Source organism: Tamandua tetradactyla, chromosome X (assembly GCF_023851605.1).
Source record: "Tamandua tetradactyla isolate mTamTet1 chromosome X, mTamTet1.pri, whole genome shotgun sequence".
In the NCBI taxonomy this organism is placed as follows: Eukaryota; Metazoa; Chordata; class Mammalia; order Pilosa; family Myrmecophagidae; genus Tamandua; species Tamandua tetradactyla.
In genome coordinates, this window is record NC_135353.1 from 133544764 (window position 1) to 133566364 (window position 21601).

Below are 21601 nucleotides of genomic sequence, written 5' to 3' on the forward strand. Positions count from 1 at the left end.
GTATGCAAGCTGAGTTCTCCTAGGATCTGATCTGCTTGATGCTGAGGCAATCAGCTGGGAGGTAATTTGAAGGGAGAGCACCTGAACAGGAACACCAGGGCTTGCCCAGGGGGTGCCTTCATTTAGAGCCCGAGCTGCCCCTTCCTGTCCTTTCAATACACCCCTTCTTGCTCTTTCCCCAAGGTCCCAAAGTCAAAGGCAGTCTGCCTCGGGGCGAGAGTGGGGAAGCCTGGCCTTCCCCATTACTCTTAGGCCAAACTCGTCCTACCCCTCCGTCCTACTACCCACAACCACCACTGGGTTTCTGCCTCCAGAAGCCCTCCCGATCCTTGCCTTCCTTCTCAGTCTGGCCCCCTTTCTGACACATCAAGCAGATTAAATACACCTGCACTGCAAGGGCAACACAGAGCCTCACTTCTCAGCTCTCACAGCGGCAGGAAAAGAAAATGGGCTCCCTGAAGCTGAGGTATGTGCTCCCACAGCCATCCAGCTCTCTGATTCAGCCTTCAGCCACATCTATCACCACTAAGGCAGGAGGTAGCCAGGAATGAGCTTAAAGGGAAACCCCTTTCCTAGCCTACAAAAGTCCACTCTGCTGCCTGCATCAACCGGTGTCCTATTATAAAGATTGCCGAGTGTGCAGTCACACGCCTACACCCGGACACTCATGCACACGCACACTTGTACATGCCCATTCACACACATGCTCACGCTCAGTCTCACACACATGCAAACTTGTGCATGCACACTCACACAAGTACACATGTGCACTCATACGCGCATGCTCACTCACACACCTGGTCTAGCTGTGTCCTCAGCTTTGTGATGCATCTGCTTTTAGATTTTGATTCTATTGCAACTGAGATAATGGTAATTGAGTCAGAATTTGGCAGGAAGCTTGGCAAAGCTTGGCAAAACTTAGGAGGAAATGATGCCCTCTGCCAACCCAATTGCTCCTCCTTTGGTCTTTAACCAGGGTGGGTGGAAGTGGAGTTAGAAATTTAGGAAAAAGGAAGGAAGGAGAGGGATCAGGAGATGGTAGGGAGGAGCAGTGAAGAGGACTCTTAGAAGGTGCTTCTGCCGAGGGCTGAGGAGTGGGGTGGAAGATGCTAGGGAAGCAGACGTCACGTCCCCCCATGACCCCTCGCAGGAAGATATGGTGTGGGAAAAGTAGAGGTTTGGGGGTCAGGCTAACCTCTTTTGTCACCTAGGTCCAGGAGCTCACTTACCCTCACTGAGTCTCAGTTTTCCCATCTCTAAAGTGGGAACAAGGATCCTTGCCTTTTAGACATCCTGGGAGGATGAGTACTAGGGTTTGTAACGAGCCTGGTATAGAGGAAGGACTCAAAAAAATGCCTGCTATTGTCACTGCTATCTAAATTAGAAGGGATCTTGGACCGTATCCATTCTTGACCCCATTCATAGGGGCCCATGAAGGACGTGATGGCAATGCAAATCCTTCCTTTATAGGGAAACTCTTCCCCTCATGACTCTTTCCAGTTGTGCAGACACTGGGGCAATGGCAGAACGGGAGGCAGTGGTTGTAGGTAAGTGTCACCCACAGGAATGGAAGGGCTGCAAGGGGCTGTGTGAGAACATCATTCGGAGGCCTTGGCATCACAGAAGGTTAATGCAGTGACGGTGGAGGGCTCCCAAGCAAGTCCCAGGGAGAGAAGAAATGCACATTTTTCTTCCATTCCTGGGGAAAATGGGTGCAGATGGTTTGAGGGGTGGCCAGAAAAAGACGTCTCTCTCACCATGCAGGACGTGAGACACATGAACACAAGGCACACAGCCCGCTTATGTATGGAAAGGTTAGAGAGAAACTTCTAGCCTTGCGGCCACTGCCCCAAGGAAAATGAGCTGCATCCCATGGCTGCCGCTGACTCAAGAAAGTGGTCCTTTCACCCACCCAGTCAGCTTTCATGGGCATCTCAAACAACAAGGCACTCAGCAGGAAGAGGCAATCAGTGTCACGGTTAAGGACCCGAATTCTGGACTCTCACATTTGAGTCTTGGCTCTATCGCTTGCTACCTATATGACTTTATCTCAATGTGCCTCGGTTTTCTCATCTGTGAAATGGGGGAATTTAGCACAATACTAAGTGCTGTAGCAATGTTGGCTAGTGAGATTATGATCATGGTCCTTGGCCAATTGCCCTGCATGGGGAAATACTCAGCAAGAGGGTGGGTCAACTATAGCCTGGTGGGCAATTGCTGCCTCACGGGAGGCCTGATCTGGCCTAAGAATAAGTCCTAAGGAGCCCGCAGATCTAGCACACTCTTCCCAGCAGAGCCCTTGCTCTCCCTACTTCACCAGGAGATCTGTATCCTCAGTTGAGGCCCACTTCCTTTCCTCCTCTCCCCACTGGGCATGCTCAGACTGGAGCTTTCCCATCTGCCCCTCTCCTCCACCTCCCTGGCTGCAGAGCAGCAGCAGCTCTCTTAGAGCCCCGTTCCCACTAATCCTCTTCCCAGCATGGGGTAATGCCAACAGTGGGGGACCAGAGCTGACAAAAAGCCTGGCTGCAGTCCTGGCTGCATCCCTTATTAGTTACTGATCCCTAGCAAGTCAGGCAACTTGTCTAAGTCTCAGCGTTCTCATTTGCCAAATGGGTATAAAATAGCTGCTTACCCTATTCCCTCAGTGTATTTTAAGAATCAAATGGGCGTGTTTGTGAAGGCACATCCTGTAAGCTGGAAAGCACTAAGCAAGCCATACACTGGGATTCCTCATTATCTCTCTGACCCTACTTTTACAGTGAGCTGTTGCTGAAAGTGAGACTTCCAGCCCTTCTGTCTCTTCTAGCAAAGCATTTTCCTCCTACCTGTATCAGTTAAATATTACTGTGTAACAAACCACCCCAAAAGGCAGTGGCTTAAAACAACGACTTAATGTTATTTCTCACACAGCTTTGGGTCCGCTGTATGGTTCTACTGATCTGAGCTGGGCTTGGCAAGGCTCACTCTATACCAGTGGTCAGCTGTGTGTCAGCTAGGAGGATCTGATGATTTAGGCAGAGCTCTCAGATGTCCAAGGCCATGGCTGGAACACCTGAGCCAAATCAGTTCTGCTTCACTTTTCTCATTCTCCAGAAGGCTACCTGGGTATGTTCTCATGGCCAAGCCAGAACAGCAAGAGTGGGGAAGCGGATTCTTACAAGAAGGCGAGCAGAAACGTGCACAAGCTTTTCAAGATTCTGCTTGTGTCCTGTCTGCATGTTCTCGGGAGTATGTGAAAGTCCCCATGTGCCTGGTAGGAGGGAAAGGGGGCTCTCCCTCATGGCTTCAGGACTTGGCCTGGAAACTGAACATCTCCATGCCTATCTATGTACTCTCATATGTGAGCCTATCTCTCCCGTTTGAATAGTGAATGTAGAGCTCTTGTGCAGTGCACAACCTGAACATCTTTACATGACAGTCCTAAGAGGCCTGGTGCACCAGCGCATGAAGCCCTGATCCCCTCAGAGTCTCATATTCCCTATCCATAAAATGGGATTAGTGGCCTCGGGAGGGGCTACCTGCAGGAATTATATTAGCAAATTCCCTTGACAGAATTTAAACTATAAGAACTCCAGAGGTGTAAGGTCTTCTTAGAGATAATCACTGAATCTGTCCGAGCAGATGTTCATAGAACTAGAAGAATAAAATTTTAAAAATGGGGTTGGGAGGGTTCCCATGGAAAGAAGGGAGACAGGAAGAAAGACTGAGGCCCAGTAATTTAGAAGATCCAGGAGCCAGGGCAGAGGGGACGCTGCTGAGTGAAGAGTTCTCTCCTGGGAAGGGCCAGTGGGTGTCAGAGGCCTAATGGAGGGGAAGGGTGCAGGAGGAATGCTGGGCCCTGCTGTCTGTTAGAAGGACAGGAAGTGTGGGGCCCACACGCGGGGACCTGGCACCACGGTTTACTTTTCGCTTCTGGCGGCCTCGCCAGGCTCCGGCCTTTTGGTTTTGGTGCCCCTGCTTGCCGCGGCAGCGCGTCTCTCGCTTAGCCATTCATTCTTTGGCTGCCTGGGGGCAGGCTGTGCCCACGAGTCATGATGAAACAATCCCCTCCACCCGCCCTTGTCTCCGGCCGGGCTCCCGGTCCTTCCCCCTCCCGGGAGCGAGGCTGCCACGGCAAGGTGGATCCAGACACCACCTCCCTGGCCCCCTCACTCCCCGCTCCCCCTTCCTGCCAAGAGCCGGCGTGCTCACTCAGCGGGTGAGCCAGGCCACCCTTCCCGCCCACCTGTCTGAGCTGGTGGAGGTCTGGGGGGGCGGGGGAGGAGGGGGGCGCAGTCCAGAAACGCTGCTGCGCGCGAGACGAGATGCAGTCCTCTCCGCAGCTGCAGGGAGAGCGCCCGCTAATCCGAGCTGGGCTGGTGGGGACAGACCTAGTGTCATCAGGGGCGGGAGTGGCAGCCCTCTAGGAGCCAGGGGTGGAGGAGGAGGGGATGAAGGAGACTGGGAAGGAAGGAATGGAATAGGAAAGGGAACGGAAGGATGGGGGAGGTAGGTTGATGGGGGTGGAAACGGGGGGAAGGAAGGAAAAAGGGAGGTAAGAGAAGGAGGGGGGAGGAGAGGAATGGGAGATGTGGAAAGGAAGGGGAGAGGGAAGAGAAAAGGAGGAAGGGAGGGGGAAGAGAATAAAAGGGGAAAAAGAGGAAGGAAGGGGAAGGAGGACAAGACAGAAGCGTGAGGGGAGAGAGGGGGGAGGGCAAGCTGAAGGAAAGAAAGGGAGATGAAGGGGAGAAGGGGGAAGGAAAACTGAAGGCAGAGGGAAGGGGGCCTAGAGGGGGGAAAAGGGAAGGGGGAGGAGAGGGACAGTGAAGAAGTCCGGGGGGAAAGGTTGGAGTGGGGAGAGGAAAAATGGGACAGAAGGGCCGAGGGGAAAAGGCCAGGATGAGAAAACTTTGACTCTGCTTCTTGTCCCTATGATTTCAGTGTTTCCCCCACCCCGACCCCCATGCAGAAACACCCGCATTTCTATGAGCAATTTTGTAACCAAATAACCATTCTCCAAAGGGAGAATAAATAAAAGAGGTTGCTGAGAAAACGATCATGTAAGAAGAGTTCTGAAGCTGAGACAGGAGTGGCTGGAGCCAAACATCCTGGCACACTGCGGGGCTGGACAGGTTAGCAGGAGGGTCAGTGAGTCCCCGGGGCACCTGGGACCCAAGGTAAGTCCCCAAACACTCGCTTAAGGCCTCATTTTTCTGATTTAAGGCTCAGTCGGAGGCCACTGAATCTTCAGCCTGGGAAGGTATCTGTCTAATGCAAGGAGCACAGATTTTAGAGCTGGTCAGGCCGGATTTAAATCCCTCTTCTGTCCAGGCGTTTTGCTCCCCATGTGACCTTAGAAGCAGTAGTTACTGCATTTAGAAAATGGGGATGATTTCAGTGCCTGCTTTAGCTTTACAGGGATGTTAAAGTTAAACTAAGTTAAACAGGCAAAAGAAATGTAAAGGCCTTCGTCTCAAGAGTAGGGACCCAGCATTTCATAGAACACCTGTAGGAGATGCTGTTCGTACGCCAGCTGGGCTGCTGTGCCCATTCCCCAGCTCCTGTGTGTTGGTTGACCTGTTCCCAAAGGGAACTCCTTGACCCACAGTGTTTGGGAGGTTATCCCACCCTGCCCCGGCTCCTGAGGGGTACTTAGCAAGGTGGGGGTGGAGGATAGAAAAACTCACTCTCTTGCCCCAAGGTGGGCAACTCTGTGGTACCCTCATGCTCCAGAGTTCCTTGCAGGATCAGGCTGAAGGGAGACTTCAGCCAAACCCACCTCTCTGCCGAGCTTCTCCCCTGCACTGGAGAAGCTACTTCCCTCACTCCCTCCTCGCTTGAGAGCCATCCCTCAGCAGGTCACTTGCACCTAAATCCCACTGGCAGGCTCTGCTTTTACAGAAACTGCCCTAGGAGAGCAGCTTCCTGAGGGTTAGTCAGTGAGCTAAGACCAAGAATGGATCTAAGGCGGGGGGCTGGGTCCTCTGAAGGTGGGGGGTGGTGCACATGGTCCCACCCCTCCCCAAAGCGGCCACATCAGGTCAGCTCTTTGAACCTCGCACAGGTTCCAGGCTGCCCCGGGCTGGTCTTACCTCTCTTGGGTGGATTAAAAAGGGAGCTGTGTGGAATTCAAATAACTTAAAGTAAAAATAAGCTGGGGTAGCCCCCAAGGCTACGGTTTCTGGAGAAATCAGGCAGCACCAGCCCTTGCGAACCGGGCTGCTGTTGTTCCTCGAACGTTCCAAAATGGCCCAGAGAACCCCACGGGTGGGGAGGGAGGGGAAAGCTGCTGATCTCCAGGAAATGTGGGGATGGGGGAAGTTTGCGAGTCATTTAAGGGATGAGAAGGAGTCAGGGCACACTTGAATGGGGGAGGTGCCCACAAAGCTTCCATTTTGTGTGCAATTAGTCTAGGGATGCCCTCATTTGCATAAGGTTCATAAATTTGCATAAAATTGCTTGAGGCCCTAACCACCAGTACAGAAAATAAAATAACATGAATCAATTAGCGGGACCGGCTGTGATTGGAGCAAGCCTGGTGTTAAGGAATCTCCTTCACCTGACGTGAATAGCATTGGGCTGGCAGGAAGGCAGCTGGAGCGCGACCCCCTCCAGTCAAGCTGAGCTGCCGGGGATGGGGCCTTGGGAGGAAAGCCCAGGCCTTGCCTGCTGAGGGATGGGGCAGGTCCCGGATGTAGAGACCAGCAACTGAGCACAGGAGGCATGAAATCAAGGCCTGAGCCAACAGACAAGGGCAGCAGGCACCAGGCTGGGACCCCAAGGACAAAGGGAGATGTGAGAAGGTACCAGGAAATCTCAGTTCGGGGGTGTGGGTGGGAGTGGTTACGGATTTGCTCAGAATCATTTACTAGCAAATGGCAAAGCTAGGCCTGTCCAGCTCCGGAAGTTCCCTAGCAACCTCCCCGGGTGCACGTCCCATAAATATTTGTGGAATAAATGATGGATGTGCGTGGAGATTAGCTCTGAGGGAAGATGAAGATCAAACTGAGGATGCTGTGGCAGTTCTTAAGAGACAACGGCTTAAAAGTGAACTGCAGGATGCTATTTCCTTCACCAAACAAACAAGCCCTATCTGGCATCTTGGGAGTCTGGGAAAATGTAGCTCAATCATGTTTCTCTTCCATCAAAATCTTCGTGAGCTGGGCCTCCAGTTCTTCTTCGGGATCAACCCCATCCTGCCCTCTCTGCTTGCCCACTTTTTGAGCCCTGCCCTGTGCTCCTGGAATCCTGAATTTTCAATTCTCGCCTGCAACCTGTCTGTGGTCGTTGGTGAGTCAGTTCTAGCCATAGCTAATGAAGAGGAAGCTGAGGCTGTGGAGTACAGGCTTCGTTTCCCACAGCTGAAAACTACAGGAGCCAATTTCTCTCTCCCTCTCTCCCCTTCCCTTTTGCTCTGACCCTGCTGGTTTATAAGGACTCCGAGGGATTTTCTCTTTCTCTCTCTCTCTCTCTCTCTCTCTCTTTTTTTTTTTTTTGGTCACTGCTCTCTCCCTGAACCTCCTCCTCCCCCAGAGCCACTGCTAATGAATCAAATTGCCCTCTGACTTGAATTATGGGGGAAAGCAGCCTCACCCTCTACTCACAGGAGATGGGGTGGCTGCCCCCAGCTCTGTACTGGCCTGGAGTGGATGTTTATTTTTGAATTTCGCATGCTTTATATGAGAAAATGGACTACCGATGGGAAACAATTACCTACCACTTAGCCCACAGGGCTGATGGGAGCAGATGGCACGTGCGATGGAGAAGCAGCGCAGTGCATTAATGTCATCAGCAACCATCACAGCCGTAATGAGTCCATGTCCCGGTGACTGAGAGCTGAAGAGAGGAAAGAGCAACAGCTGGGCCCTTCTTTAGCCAGATCTGGTCACAACCGCCCAAATGGCTTGTTCCCGTTTCGCTAATGGGCAGCAAGCCCCGTGCAGCTACAAGGGCACTCACAGAAAATCGCCCCTGCTTCTTTCAATCCTGCCCATAGATAGGGAGCCGCTCTGTGGGGAGCAGGTGGCAATTCCTTGTTTACCTGGGCCCCACTGAGTTGCTTCTCTTCTGCTCTGACTGAATAAAGCATGTGTGTGTGTGTCTCTCTGCTTATAACCACACAGTGCCTCTGCTAAGTCAGCCTGGAAGGAAATGCAACGGACAGCCCTAGTAAGTTCAATACAGCTTGAAGTAATGTGCAAAGATCCTACATCATGGATGCGAGAGAGAACTGCAGCCACCTGCAACACTTGGATTTGGACACTGATATCAGGGACCGTAAAGACAGGACAGGTCAATTAACTAGAGAAAGGACAAGGGCAAGGACCAAGGATCCAACCCAGAATCCCTGATGCTTCAGAGGGATTCAAGCAGGAAAGGAAAAGTCACCCCACTCTGGAGTCTACCCCCTTTTCTCCACAGCTTGTTCCACAGCTTTAATTTTGTTCTTCTCCCCCCATTCCCCCACAGCCTTCTCTTTTGGACTTCTCAAAGCCCAGTCCGGCTCAAGGACACCTTCTGATCCCTTCTTCATCCCTCCAGCTGGACCATATAGTGGGTTCTCTCTCAACGCCATCGTAGTGTAGGGTTTTATCATGCAGAGCCCTGGCTTGATGAGTTTCCAGGGCAAAACCCGACTGTGAACTCGGCTTCGTTAAACTCCAGAGGCCCCTGGCAGCCTCCCATAGAACACTCAGTTTCCAGCAGGAGGTCACAGGATCCGTGATTTCCATCATCTTTCCCCTAATTCAGCAGGAACATGGCTCTCTTGCAGACATCTAGTAGAGAAATCAGGGGAGGTCCAAGGCCACCTCGTAGTGCTGAAGCTGAATTCTCAGCACCCCTGGATGTTTCTGAGAGCCATTTGGGTTTTTATCCCTAAGTCTCAGGTTGAACCTGTCGTTTTTAACTGCAGGGTAATCATGGAATGGGCAGGTCTCTAGTTCCTAAATGTTTGGGGGAGGGGAGGGAAGGGCAAGTTTATCTTACATGTTGTAACCAAGAATTCTAGTTTGCTAGCTGCCGGAATGCAATATAACAGAAATGGAATGGCTTTTAAAAAGGGGAATTTAATAAGTTGCTAGTTTACAGTTCTAAGGCTGAGAAAATGTCCCAATTAAAGCAAGTCTATAGAAATGTCCAATCTAAGACATCCAGGGAAAGAAGCCTTCATTCAAGAAGGCCGATGAAGTTCACTGTTTCTCTCTCATCTGGAAGGGCACATGGCGAACACGGTGTCATCTGCTAACTTTTTTCTCCTGGCTTCCTGTTTCATGCAGCTCCCTGGGAGGCATTTTCCTTCTTCATCTCCAAAGGCCACTGGCTGGTGAACTCTGCTTCTCATGGCTATGTCATTCTGCTTTGCTCTCTCTGAATCTCCTAGTCTCCAAAATGTTCCCTCTTTTATAGGACTCCAATAAACCAATCAAGACCCACCCAAATGGGTGGAGACATGTTGTCACCTAATCCAGTTTAACAACCACTCTTGACTAAATCACATCATCTAGGGAGATGATCTGATTACAGTTTCAAACATACAGTATTGAATGGGGATTATTCTACCTTTATGAAATGGGGTTTTGATTAAAACATGGCTTTTCTAAGGTCCATATATCCTTTCAAACCAGCACACCAAGTGAAGAGGTGCTTGCTCACACCTGCCTGCAGGCAATGGGTAAACTCTTGAAGATGCACAGACAGATTCCGAAGAACTTAGGTACCTTGAATAAATTAGGTCACTTGGAGAAGACTTGATATTTATAGTGATTACTTAAAGTTAAAATCATAGAGTGCAAAAATTGGAAGTGTAGAGAAAAGACCTTGCCCAACAGTGTGACCACGTGATTGTGCAAACCTTGTGTCTGATGCTCCTTTTATACAGGGTGTGGACAGATGAGTAAAAAAAAATAAGGATAAATAAATAAATAATAGGGGAGGATAAAGGGTAAAGAAATTGGGTAGATTGAAATGCTAGTAGTGGTCAATGCGAGGGAGGGGTAAGGGGTATGGAATGTATGAGTTTTTTCTTTTTTCTTTTTATTTCTTTTTCTGTAGTCATACAAATGTTCTATAAATGATCATGGTGATGAATGCACGACTGTGTGATATTGTGAGCCATCGATTATATACTATGGAAGGACTGTATGTGTGTGAAGATTTCCCAAAAATATATAAAATAAATAAAATAGTAAAAAAAGAAACTTTGCTATAACTGAAAAAAAAAAGACCTTGCCCACCCTCACCTCCAATTTGGCAGAGAAGGAAACAGGTCCAGAGAGTATGAATGATTTGCCCAAGGTCACACAGCTTATGATTACCTGACTTCACTCCACAGTCTAGACCGCTGGCCTCCTATACCATACGCTACATTTTATTCAGATACTATCTGTCCATAGTCCATGTTGCTACATAGATTTTTTGTTAACTGTTTTGTGTAAACAAGGATGATGTTAGTATAAATCACACACGTTTTATGGTTTAATTTACGTTCACTTCCACAAGTTTTAGTAGCTGTGAATGCTGAGGAACAACTCAACTCACTTGGTCTGGCTTCTGTCTCAACCATTGCATTGAAACTACCCCTTGCTACTATGTATTTGTTGTTACATTCAAAGGACGCTTACCAGATCTCATTTTACTTAACACCTTGGCAATGTTTGACACTTCGGATCTCATCTCCTTCCCAGAATGCTTAGCTCAGCGTTATTCAAAAAGCCTGGTTTGTGAACTGGTACCAGTAGACAAAAACTATTAGTGGTCTGCAACAAGACCAGTACAGAAACTGAGAGGAATAGAAACTGTTATAGCTATTTGGCAGCATAATTTTTGTCTTCTGAATCTAATAATAATAATAATAATAATAAAGGGGTTTGTATTTGGTATGTCTTTTTATTTTTCTAGTTATTCCTCTTCATTGCGTTTTACGAAAGTATTGGTCTGTGACAAATTGGGGGTGAGGGGAGGATACTGATCCTTCCCCACAGGTCGTTTGAGAAGCACTGCTATAGGTCTTTATCTTTTCTGACTCTGACTCTCCTGGCATGCCCCCTACTCCACTGGTTTCTTCTTATTTTTTGTTTTTTTTTGCATGGCAGGCACAGGGAATCAAATCTGTGTCTCCAGTATGGCACGTGAGAACCCTGCCTGCTGAGCGATCATGGCCCGCTCTACTCTACCGGTTTTATAACCTCTATGTGTTGCCTTCATCTTCCTCACACTCACAGATGTCCCTTTCCCCTAACTCCTGTGCATCCATTGAATCTCAGCAGAGAGGCCACACCCTCCAGGAAGCTACTCCTTTGTGCTGCTGTAGAGCACTACACTGCCTCCATAATAGCCCAAATTAGATTACATGGCAGCTGCAAAGCATCATTGTTTTCCCCTACTACTAGCCCAGTGCCTGGCACAAGGGGCAAGCCTGGTCAACTCAACTTTTGTGGTATAAACCAGTTACATGTGCAGCAGCCTGAAGTCACACTCTGATGCACCTCAGTCACCAAGTTAGAAGCCTTTTCCCTTCCATTCATTTCCGTCTTTTTGCTTTGCCCTCCCTAACTCTCGCAGTAGATACCCTGATTGGCAAAAATCAACAGTGGGGTAAATAGCAGTACAATCCCTTCTGTGGTTTAAGTCCAAGCCCAAGTCAGAAAACCCCAGGTTGCAAACTGTCCTATGTGTTATATAGTTTCCTTTGTCTGGAGAGGGGTAAGGGACAGCAGTGGTGTTTTGTCCACGAGAAGTCATTCCAATGGTCTAATCGCATCCTGGTAATCTGTCAGCCTACATGGAGGAAATTGTCTCGCCTTGATTTAAGCACAGGATGGGGAGATGGGAGCCTGGATTTAAGTCCTGGAGGGCTAGAGTGGTGCCTACCAAATGGAATGCACAGAGCTTTCTCATTGCTGTGCCTCAGTCCCCTATAGGGTGAATGAAGGGCAGTCAGGGTGACCCCTGGGGCTATGCTAAGGATGGGGACTAATTAGTGATCTGACAGCATACTGAAAACAGAAATGTCAAGTGTTACTATTAATAGTCATGTTTCCCCTGCTCTGGTTTCCAAGATCCCTTCTGCTTTCATTCCAGAACCTCCTGGAAGTAATGAGAAATATGAGACTTGGAGGGAAAAGAGAGCTGTAATTGTAGTGTACCCCAATAAAGCCAGAAACCTAAAATGCAGATGAATATACTTCCTTTCTAGAGTGACCCTGAAGGTGAAACCCTAAGAAAAAGATTAGCTACTTTACGACATGAAAATGTCACAAAACTTTGGTATGCCTGCAACTTTGGTATGCCTGCTCTCAGAAACAAAAGAATAAAAATCTCAGAAACAGCATAAAAGCACAAATGAGAAAAATATTTTTTACATTGTTTCGGTTTGTTAAAGTTGCCATAATGCAGTTTACCAGACATGGAATGGCTTTTAAAAAGGGAATTTATTAAATTAAACATTTACCGTTCTTAAGGCCATAAAATGCCCTAGCTAAGGCATCCAGAGAAAGATACCTTGACTCAAGAAAGGCTGATGTCTGTCACATGGAAGGCGCATAGCTGGTATCTGCTGGTCCTTGTTCCCAGTTCTGTTGCTTCCACCTTCTGTTGCCAGTGGTTTCCTAAGAGTCTGTGGGCCTTCACTTAGCTCCTTCTGGACACAACTCTGAGTTCTGGCTTGCTTAGCGTCTCATGGAAAGGCACGTGGCGATGTTTGCTGGGCTCGGCATCCCCAAACGTCCATTTCTAGTGCCTGCTCTCTCTGTCGATCTGAAACAACTGTGTTTTCTCCAAAATGTCTCCCTGTTTAAAGGACTTCAGTAAATTAATCAAGACCGACCTCGATTGGGCAGAGTCACATCTCCATCTAATCAAAGGCCATACTCATAATTGGCTGTGTCACATCTCCATGGAGCAATCTAATCCAAAAGTTACTCCTACCTCCCTCTCCACGGAGACAATCTAATCAGAAGTTTCCACCTTACAATATTGAATTAGGATTAAAGAACATGACTTTTCTAGGGTACACAACACTTTCAAACCAGCTCATACACAAATGACAATTGAAAGGAGAGTATCCTTAATATATAAAGTACTCTTATGATCAATATGAAAGTGAGGACTACCCAAATAGAAAAATGGACAAAAAGTATAAGTAGGCAATTCACAAAAGAAGAACTATAGATCAACTATATATGAAAACCAAAAAAGGTCAGTCTTACTGGTAATCAGAGACTCCAAATGAAACAGCACTGTATAATCCCTTTCGTTTCTCATATTGGCAAAGATTAGCCACATTGATCAAACCCAAGGAACATGAGGAGAAAAGGGCATTTCATTTGCCATTCACAGGATTGTAAATATGTAGGGCCTTTCTGGAGAGCAATTTGGCAATATTAACAAAAACCTTGTCCTTTGACCCACAGATTCCTCCTCTAGGATGAAGCCTAAGGAATAATCAAACAAGTACAAGTGTGTGTGTCTGTGAGTGTGTTATATAAACACATCTGGTCATCTCAGTGCCATTTATAAAAGCACAATTGTAAATAACCTAAATGTGCTTCAATAACTGATTGGTTAAGCAAACAGTGGAATACTATGCAGCTATTTTAAGAAGATAAATAGATTCATATCTATTGATATGGAAAGATGTCCACGACATGTTGATATCATTTAATGAATAAAGAAGTTTGGAAACAGGAGATATAGAATAATCTTATTTTTGAGCATTTTTTACATTTGATTTTTAAGCATTTTAAAAATTTGTGTATGTGTGTGTAGAAAAATCTCTATGAGAAAGTGCTCTGAAATGATAATTTTTGAATGATGAGATTACAGATGATTTTTAATTTTCTTCTTTTATACTTTTCTATATTTTATAAATTTTTTTACCTTGAAAATTTATAGTTATTTCTATCGAAAATATATTTTAGAGAGTACTTGGTCCGGTTATTATAGCTGTTTTTCAGAGATGGAAGAAGCAACAAATAAATATGCAAATACATAAATAAAAATAAGGAAATGAAAAATCTAAGCAGTGATAAATTTGTTCATATTTGGAATCATTCTTTCATTAGTCATTTTGAAATCCATGCCCCTTTCTTCATGGAAGCTGTCCTAACACTAGCAGCCTCACCTTTTTTCTTTTGAAAATATCCTGGGAAGTTCTGTCACATTAGCTGCACCCCAAATCATTACTGGATGTAATAGTCGCATTTTTATTTTTCAAAGTCACGAAGGAAAAATAATTGCCAACGAATTATTCTAAATTCTTAATGAAAAAATGCATCTCTCCCCAGGGACACAAATTACCATTTTAAACCTCAGAGTGAAGCTGTGCAAAGAAGTGCCATTAGCGCCCATCCATCTTTTGTGAAGGCTCAGTTCTGCAAGGCAGTTACTTAGCCTAGAGTCCCACTAGCGCCTCTGAACAATCTTTTTGCGTGCCAACTTCTGGATATATTCTTATGAGAGCATATCAGGCGCCTGCCATACAGGAGACGTGGGTTCGATTCCTGGACTATACATCTCCCTACCCCACCCCCCACCCCCCCAAAAGAGATCAAATCAGTGCCTGCCCTCATTTTTAGGAATGCAGCCTGGTATTCCACAGTGTCTTTTGGGTATGAGTCCTATGTTGTCCTATTTTAAGTATTAGGGTGGAAATATGAAGGGTCTACCTATCTTTCCTTGAGAAAAACATTCGCTAGAGAAATAAGAACATAGAAGAATCACAGTTCTCTGGGTAATTTTCTTCTTGCTGTTATTATATATCAGAAGATACATATATATATACACATATATACCTTATATATATATATATACCACATATTTATACATATATATAAAATATTAGTTTGGACCATATGAAATTTCAGATTGTTCAACTCTTTTTGCCTATAGAAATGGCAATTTCGCATGGCTCAACCTTATATATTATTGTCATATTGGTAATATCTGGTCAGTATTTTATTATTAGAGGAATTAAGCAGATATTAATAATCTGATGTTTTCATTGGCTTTTTTAGAGCTGTGACAATCTTTCAGAGAATTGGAGAAGTGAGCATTTCAAGTGAATTTCTCCCTGACCAAAGTATACCTGCGTGTGCATGTGTATGCATGTGTGTGTGAGTATGTGTGTGTGTGTGTCCTTAGAAATTAGGTAGAAATAAAACCCAACACTTTAAAAAAAATTAGTCTTAATTTAACTTCCTGCTGCGTCTTATCTGATATCTCCCTTGGTGAAGTTACCTTTTCAGTCTGCTTCTTTTTTCAGAACTTTTATCATAATAAAAGGAGAAAAACAAACAAACAAACAATTCTTACCAGGGCCCAGGTCTCTGATTCTCCTTAGAGACCATTCCATTATATGACAGTTGCCCAGAGATGTTAAGCTACCTGGCCAAGATCACACAGCTATTTGAGGCGGAGCTGGGACTAGAACCCTGGGCTTTTCTGCCTTTTCAGCCGGCAGAGGGGGTAAGAGCTGTTATCATAAGCTCCCCTTGTGATGCCCGTGTCGGCTGACTTAAATAGCAGGGCCAGGAACCAACAGCCTGGAAGGTCTGAGGAAAAAGATCATCAGTTAACAAATTATAGTGATCATTATTAATATTATTATTCATATACTATGTCTGCGGCAGAAAACACAGGTTTGTTTTAAATGCACATAATAATTTGAGTTTGCTCCAACATTTATTTTCTGTCTAAATTATTTTTTAACTGATATGAAAGCAAAGTCTTCTGAAGACAAAAAACAAGGCTTTTTAAAATCCATAACCTTAAATTAAGACCACATTTATTCACACTGCTGCTTGCTGCCCAGAACTGTCTCCCTTTTAACCCTTCAGTGACATCAGCAAGCCACATTTCCATCTCCTCTTGGACCCGATTTTCATTTTTTTCTGATAGCAACCGCTTTGGAAGACCAAAGTACAATGCATTTTGCAGTAAGAATCCTAATGGGATTTTTAGTAAATTGGCTCGACCATACCACTTCCCCAGTAAAAAGATGCCTCTAATTGATCTCTATGTAGAAACAGCAGCTGCTAATCAGAACCACTGGGCTCCCGTGGGTAATTATTTTATCAGGACAAGCACTTCCTTCATGATAAGAGAGAAACGGCAGGACCTGGGGAGAGACACACAGAGAAGGCCAAACAGACAGACAGACACAGATAAGAACCAGCAAGAACCTGACGGCAGGACCCACAGCCAGACAACCTTAAATGGAAAGTTTCTGATAACCCCTGATGGATTGGAGTCAGGTGCAGTCAGAGAGAGGTTTTGGGAAAGGTCAGAAAAGGCCCTCTCCCTGGAGAGCCTGCACTTGCCCAGAGCTTTGTTAGGGGGCGCTGTGGGGCTGCAAGTGTCACTTTCCCACCTTACAGAAATATCAGCTTCTGTAGGTCTGCGGTGGTTAAAACCCCCATAGCTCTTTTGGCAAAGAGTAGGTGTGTCCTGGCCAGGTTCCAGTTTAGGTAATTACAGCCTGTCAACCTAAATTCCCCCCAGGATTGTAGTTAAATATGGTACCCATCTTCACAATTAAATTTTAGCTCTAATAGGACACTCGATTGTCATGTTAAATGACAGTTAAATAGCAGCTGCATCCTACCCCAGAGGTAGCTGCACTTTTGTGGTGACTACAAAGATTTCTCCGGGTGTAATAAATGACCTGTATGGACAGAACTGGGGGCAGGGGGCTCTTGCTGCTAAATGGTAGTTGGTAACTATAGGACTTTGCTCATCCCTAAGAATTTTCTTCAAACTCTTTCAGGGAAAAAATTCAGGGAGGATTTAACACTCCAATATCATTTCCATTTCTTTTAACTTGATAATTAAAAAAATCAGGATGCTAGAATGCTGCAGGACAGATCAGGCCTGAAACTGCCTTTCCAGACCCAGCCTCCTCTCCACTTCTTTGTATCAAAGTCACAGGCAACCTCGCCTTTCTCTAAAGGTGTCCTGTACCCTCTCCTGCACCTGCCTCTGTTTCTGGTTCTCCCACAGCCTGGAACATCTTTCTTTTATTTTCTCCTTACAAAGACCATTTATCCTATCTAAGTCCAGCTCAGATGCCACCACCTTCATGATGCCTTCCAGAATCTTCCACTCCAGCTAAGCGCGTCTCCTCATATGCCCCCTATGCCATGTTACTATTATTCTTGCCCAGTATTTATTTAAATCTGCCCTACATTATGGTAAGTTGCCTACATGTCTGGCACATGCACTAAACTATAAGCTCCTTCAGGGCAAGGATTACTTTTCCTTGATTACTTTTCCTTATATCCAAGCACAATGCTTAATAAAGATTTCCAAAGAAGGGAGAGAAGGCATCCCTTGTTTCTTTTCAAAGGACATAAATAATATCTGATATGTATTGAGTGTTTCGATCATTGTTCTAAGCAAGCTACATGTACTAATGCATCAAAATCTCCTAATCCCACAAAATAGTTTCATGACCCCATTTTTGTGGATAAAAATACTGAGGCACAGGGAAGTCAAACGATTTGCCCAAAGCCACACAGCTGGTTAGTGGTGGCGCCAACTGTCAAACCCATGAGGCTTAGCCCCAGAACCTCAGACCCTTATGCTGCTGTGTCCTGTAGATTTCTAATTAAGCATATCGATATCCCAGCTGTATTAGTTTTCCAGACTGCCATAACAAAGTACCACAAACAGGATGGCTTCAAGTGACAGAGATTTGTTGTTTCATGGTTCTGGAGGCCAGAAGTCCAAAATCCAGATGTCAGCCAGGCCAGGCTCCCCCTGAAACCTGTGGGAGAGTCCTGCCTTGCCTCCTCCACCTTCTGGTGGTTTGCTGACAATCCTTGGTGTCCCTTGGCTTGCAGCTGCACCACTTCCATCTCTGCCTCCAGGGTCACATGGCCTTCTCCCCTGTGTCTGCCCTTGGGTCCAAATTTCCCTCTTCTTATAAGGATACCAGTTATAGGGGATTAGAGTTCACCTTAATTCCATCTGCCTTCATTTTAACCAACCACATCTTCAAAGACCCTATTTCCAAATAGGGCCACAGTTGCAGGATCTGGGGCTTAGAACTTGAACATATCTTTTTTTTTTAATTGTGAAATATAACACATACACAAAAAAGCAATAAATTTCCAAGTACATTTTAACAAGTAGTCATAGAACAGATTTTAAACTTTGGTGTGGGTTACTGTTCCACAGTTTTTAATTTTTTCTCCTCGTTACTCCAAGACACTGGAGACCAAAAGAAATATCAATATTATGATTCAGCAGTCATACTCATTTGTTAAATCCCATCTTCTCTGTGTTATTCCTCCTTCTCTTTTTTTTCTTTTTTGTGAAAAATATCATATATACAAAAAAACAATAAATTTCAAAGCACATCGCAACAATTAGTTGTAGAACAGATTTCAGAGTTTGGTATGGGTTACAATTCCACAATTTTAGGTTTTTACTTCTAGCTGCACTAAAGTACTGGAGTCTAAAAGAAATATCAACATAATGATCCAGCACTCATATTTATCCCCCAAATCCTACCCTCTCTGTATAACTCCAGTGTCACCTTTGATCTTTCTCCCACTCTTTAGGGGTATTTGGGCTATGCCCATTCTAAATATTTTATGTTGAAAGGGGATGTACGTAATACGGGATAGGGGGTGGAACTAGTTGATTGAACATATCTTTTGGGGGGACATGATCCAATCCATAACACCAACTGTCTAAATTTTCAAATCAGTCCAGGTCTGTGAAAGCAGGAGTCTTTTCCTTAAGGGGTGAGCGCGAGGATAGAAGTTGATGAGACCAGATCCAACTGTCTCCCTTTTACTTTGGCTACCCTAAATAACGAGTGGGCTGCTTTCCGAAATCCACATTATTTGTCAGTTTCCATCCTTGGGCAATTATTTCACACTGAAAATGAGAAGGTGGTAATCTAAAGTATTCACAGCCAGTCTTGCCTTCAGAGGTGTAAGCAAGGAGGAAGATAGCATGTAGTGATTAGAGCGGGAAGAAACAAACCCCAGTGATTGCAATGGGTAAGGAAGGGGTCAGCCTCATTATTCTAATGCATAGTTTTCTGCACCCATAGAAATATTTTATTCCGACAAGTTAATTCCTTTAAGTGGTGAGCGCTGAGTGTGGCAGACAAGATTATCTTTCTTAGGTTTCTCTCCGCTTTCTCCCCACCCGGCTGGGGAAGGATTTCTGCAGCTCACCTCCTGCAATTAGAAACAGCCCCACAGGGCAGAGGTGCAGCCTGCGTTCTGAGATACTCTTCTGCCGCTGAAATAAAAACAGCCTTTGAGAATATTCTCCTGCCAAAATCATTTTAGCATTTCACTGTCACACAGCAGGAGGCCCAGAGAGGGAAAGAGAGAGGGAGAGAGTAAGAGCGATAGAGAGCACATCCTTTCCGTATACAACCGGCAAGACCTCACGAGTCTTTCCTGTGTGCTAGGAAATTAATTAATTTCCTTTTATAAAAATAAAAAAAACCATAGTTTTTTTTATGGTCATAAAAACATAGTTCAAGATGTTTCATTTTTATAAGGAAGAAGTCTCTATTGTAAATGAGTTCCTCTTTTAAGACAAGACTGTAATTAGATTGCCCGTGGTGATAATGAAGGGGGAGGGTGAAAGGTCCTCACTTCTTTCTGGGGAAAGAAATATCCTCCAAGGCCGAGGAAAGGGCTGCCGCGGGCATCCACGCTGGTGCCAGAGCCGAAGACTGTTCTCTCCCATGAAGCCGAAAGAAGAAAGGCTGTTTCTAAATCTAGAGAGGAATAACAACAGGGAAGGAAATTTAGAAGGCGAACCAAGGTGGTTGCCTAACAGAGGGCCAGCAGTGCCAACAGGGGGCGCTGTACGAGGCCCGGCAGCCCCCATTCCCTTGCAGATCCCAAGTGTTTTCTGTGCAATCTGTTTCAACCTGGGCATATTTTTTTTTCTCTTGCAGTTACTAAAGGAGGGGAGAACTCGGGAGTTCCTGCTGCCTCCTCTTAAACGCCCTGGGTTGTTGTTGTTCCTACGTGCCGAAGTTTCTTTCTAAACATGGTCCCTAGACCACTGGCATCAGAAAGCGATGAGCAGAGCAAAATGCGATTCCTCAGCCCCATTCAGACCTACTCAAGCAAATCTCTGGGGTCCAGGAATCTGCAAATTCTCACAGGCCCTCTGGGTCATTCGGTGCCTGCTAAAGCTGGAAAATCCCTGCAGCAGAAATTTACTGAGAGAAGGGGCCACCTTTGAGGTGATCTGAAGGGTGGTACCCCAAAGCCACACTGCCTGACACTCCACCATTAGAAAGTCATTCTTTGAACGTAAGCATGGCCCTCTCCCCTGTGTGGATCTCTTTTCAGTGCAAATAGCTCCTGGATGGGGTGACAAATTAAGTCAATAACCTTTGAGTATGAATTCATCTATCAGCTGAATTCCTGTGGGATTGGAAGGATGCCAAACCTGAGAAAAAATAGAGAGTGGCGGTAAGTAGGGGGTTGAGATGTTGACGTGGTCTGTAAGGGGAGAGGCACCGTAACCACGCTGCTCAGAGCTAGCCCACTTAGGAACCATGCAGCCTCACAGACGGGCATCTTGGGATCAGACAATGCGCTTCTTTCCAATGGGAGGAAAAATGGAGAGATAGATGGTGGCGGGGCTTTGGGAAAACAAGTTCCCGGCTGTCTGTTGTTTTCTTGTTTGCTGCTTGGAAGTGGGAAGGCAAAGCCAGGCATGTGTCCCTCCTTCCCTGGGAGGTGAGTGTGCTGAAAGACTAGGAGAGGGGCGATAGGGATTGGGCAAGGGGCTAGAATCAGGGATGGTGTGCAAAATATTTAACAACTGTCATGACTCGGACACAGCTATCACAACCAAAGACAGGCCGAGCCCAGGGCAGGATCCTGAATTTTCTCTTTGGGCCAGGGGGGTTAACCTTTTATTTGCTGGCTTGTGTTTTACCCAATACTCACAGTACAGGCCTGAGTAGGGTAGGTGGGTGTGACCCAGTTGGCCTAAGAAGACTCTTTAGTCTCTCGTTTTATTCTTTTTATTCCTGTTGCTTTCTTCTTCCCTCCTTGACCTCCCTCCCTCCCTTCTTCTTCCTCTGTCTCTCCCTCCTTCCTTTCTCTCTCTTTCTTTTCTTTCAAGGAAGGAGGAGGCACCCTTCCATAGTGGCCTGGCTTAATTCACTTTGTGGTTCAAGTTCAGTGCACTCCAGACCAAAGCAATTCACATGGGAGTTCAATGCTTCTGTGTCCTCTGCAAAGCACTAATGGGCTGGGAGCATTTGCCACCGGGTGAAGGCCTGTCTCCAGACTGCTGACAAGCGGTCACATTAGAGAGGGCTGCCAGGGGACCAGGGCACTCATGACAATCTGGGAAGCCACGGCCCTGGAATTGACAACGATTAGGAACCCAGAGCGCCCCAGGGGACCTACACAGCCGTTTCTCCCACAGCGGCTAAGCATCAGGGATGCGTCCACCGCCAGAGCGTGTCACATCCCATCAGGTTCCCGAGAAACTCTCTTTCCGGCTTCTTGGTTTCCACAGAAAAGGGTGGTCTGAGGTGAAATCTGCAACAGACCCTGGCCAAAGAGTCCAAACCTTATTCCTCGAAGCAGCAGATGGCTGGTGAGCCAGGCTAGAACAC

At 46.1% G+C, this 21601-nt stretch overlaps 1 long non-coding RNA gene across 1 annotated transcript; it reads left to right on the top strand.

Moving 5' to 3' along the window:
- Positions 1-4100: 4100 nt before the first annotated feature.
- LOC143671597 (uncharacterized) lies at positions 4101-20423 on the top strand. Its single transcript, XR_013169609.1, has 3 exons — positions 4101-4201; positions 5005-5159; positions 19913-20423. It is a non-coding gene; the product is annotated as an uncharacterized LOC143671597 (long non-coding RNA).
- The last annotated feature ends 1178 nt before the right edge of the window (positions 20424-21601 follow it).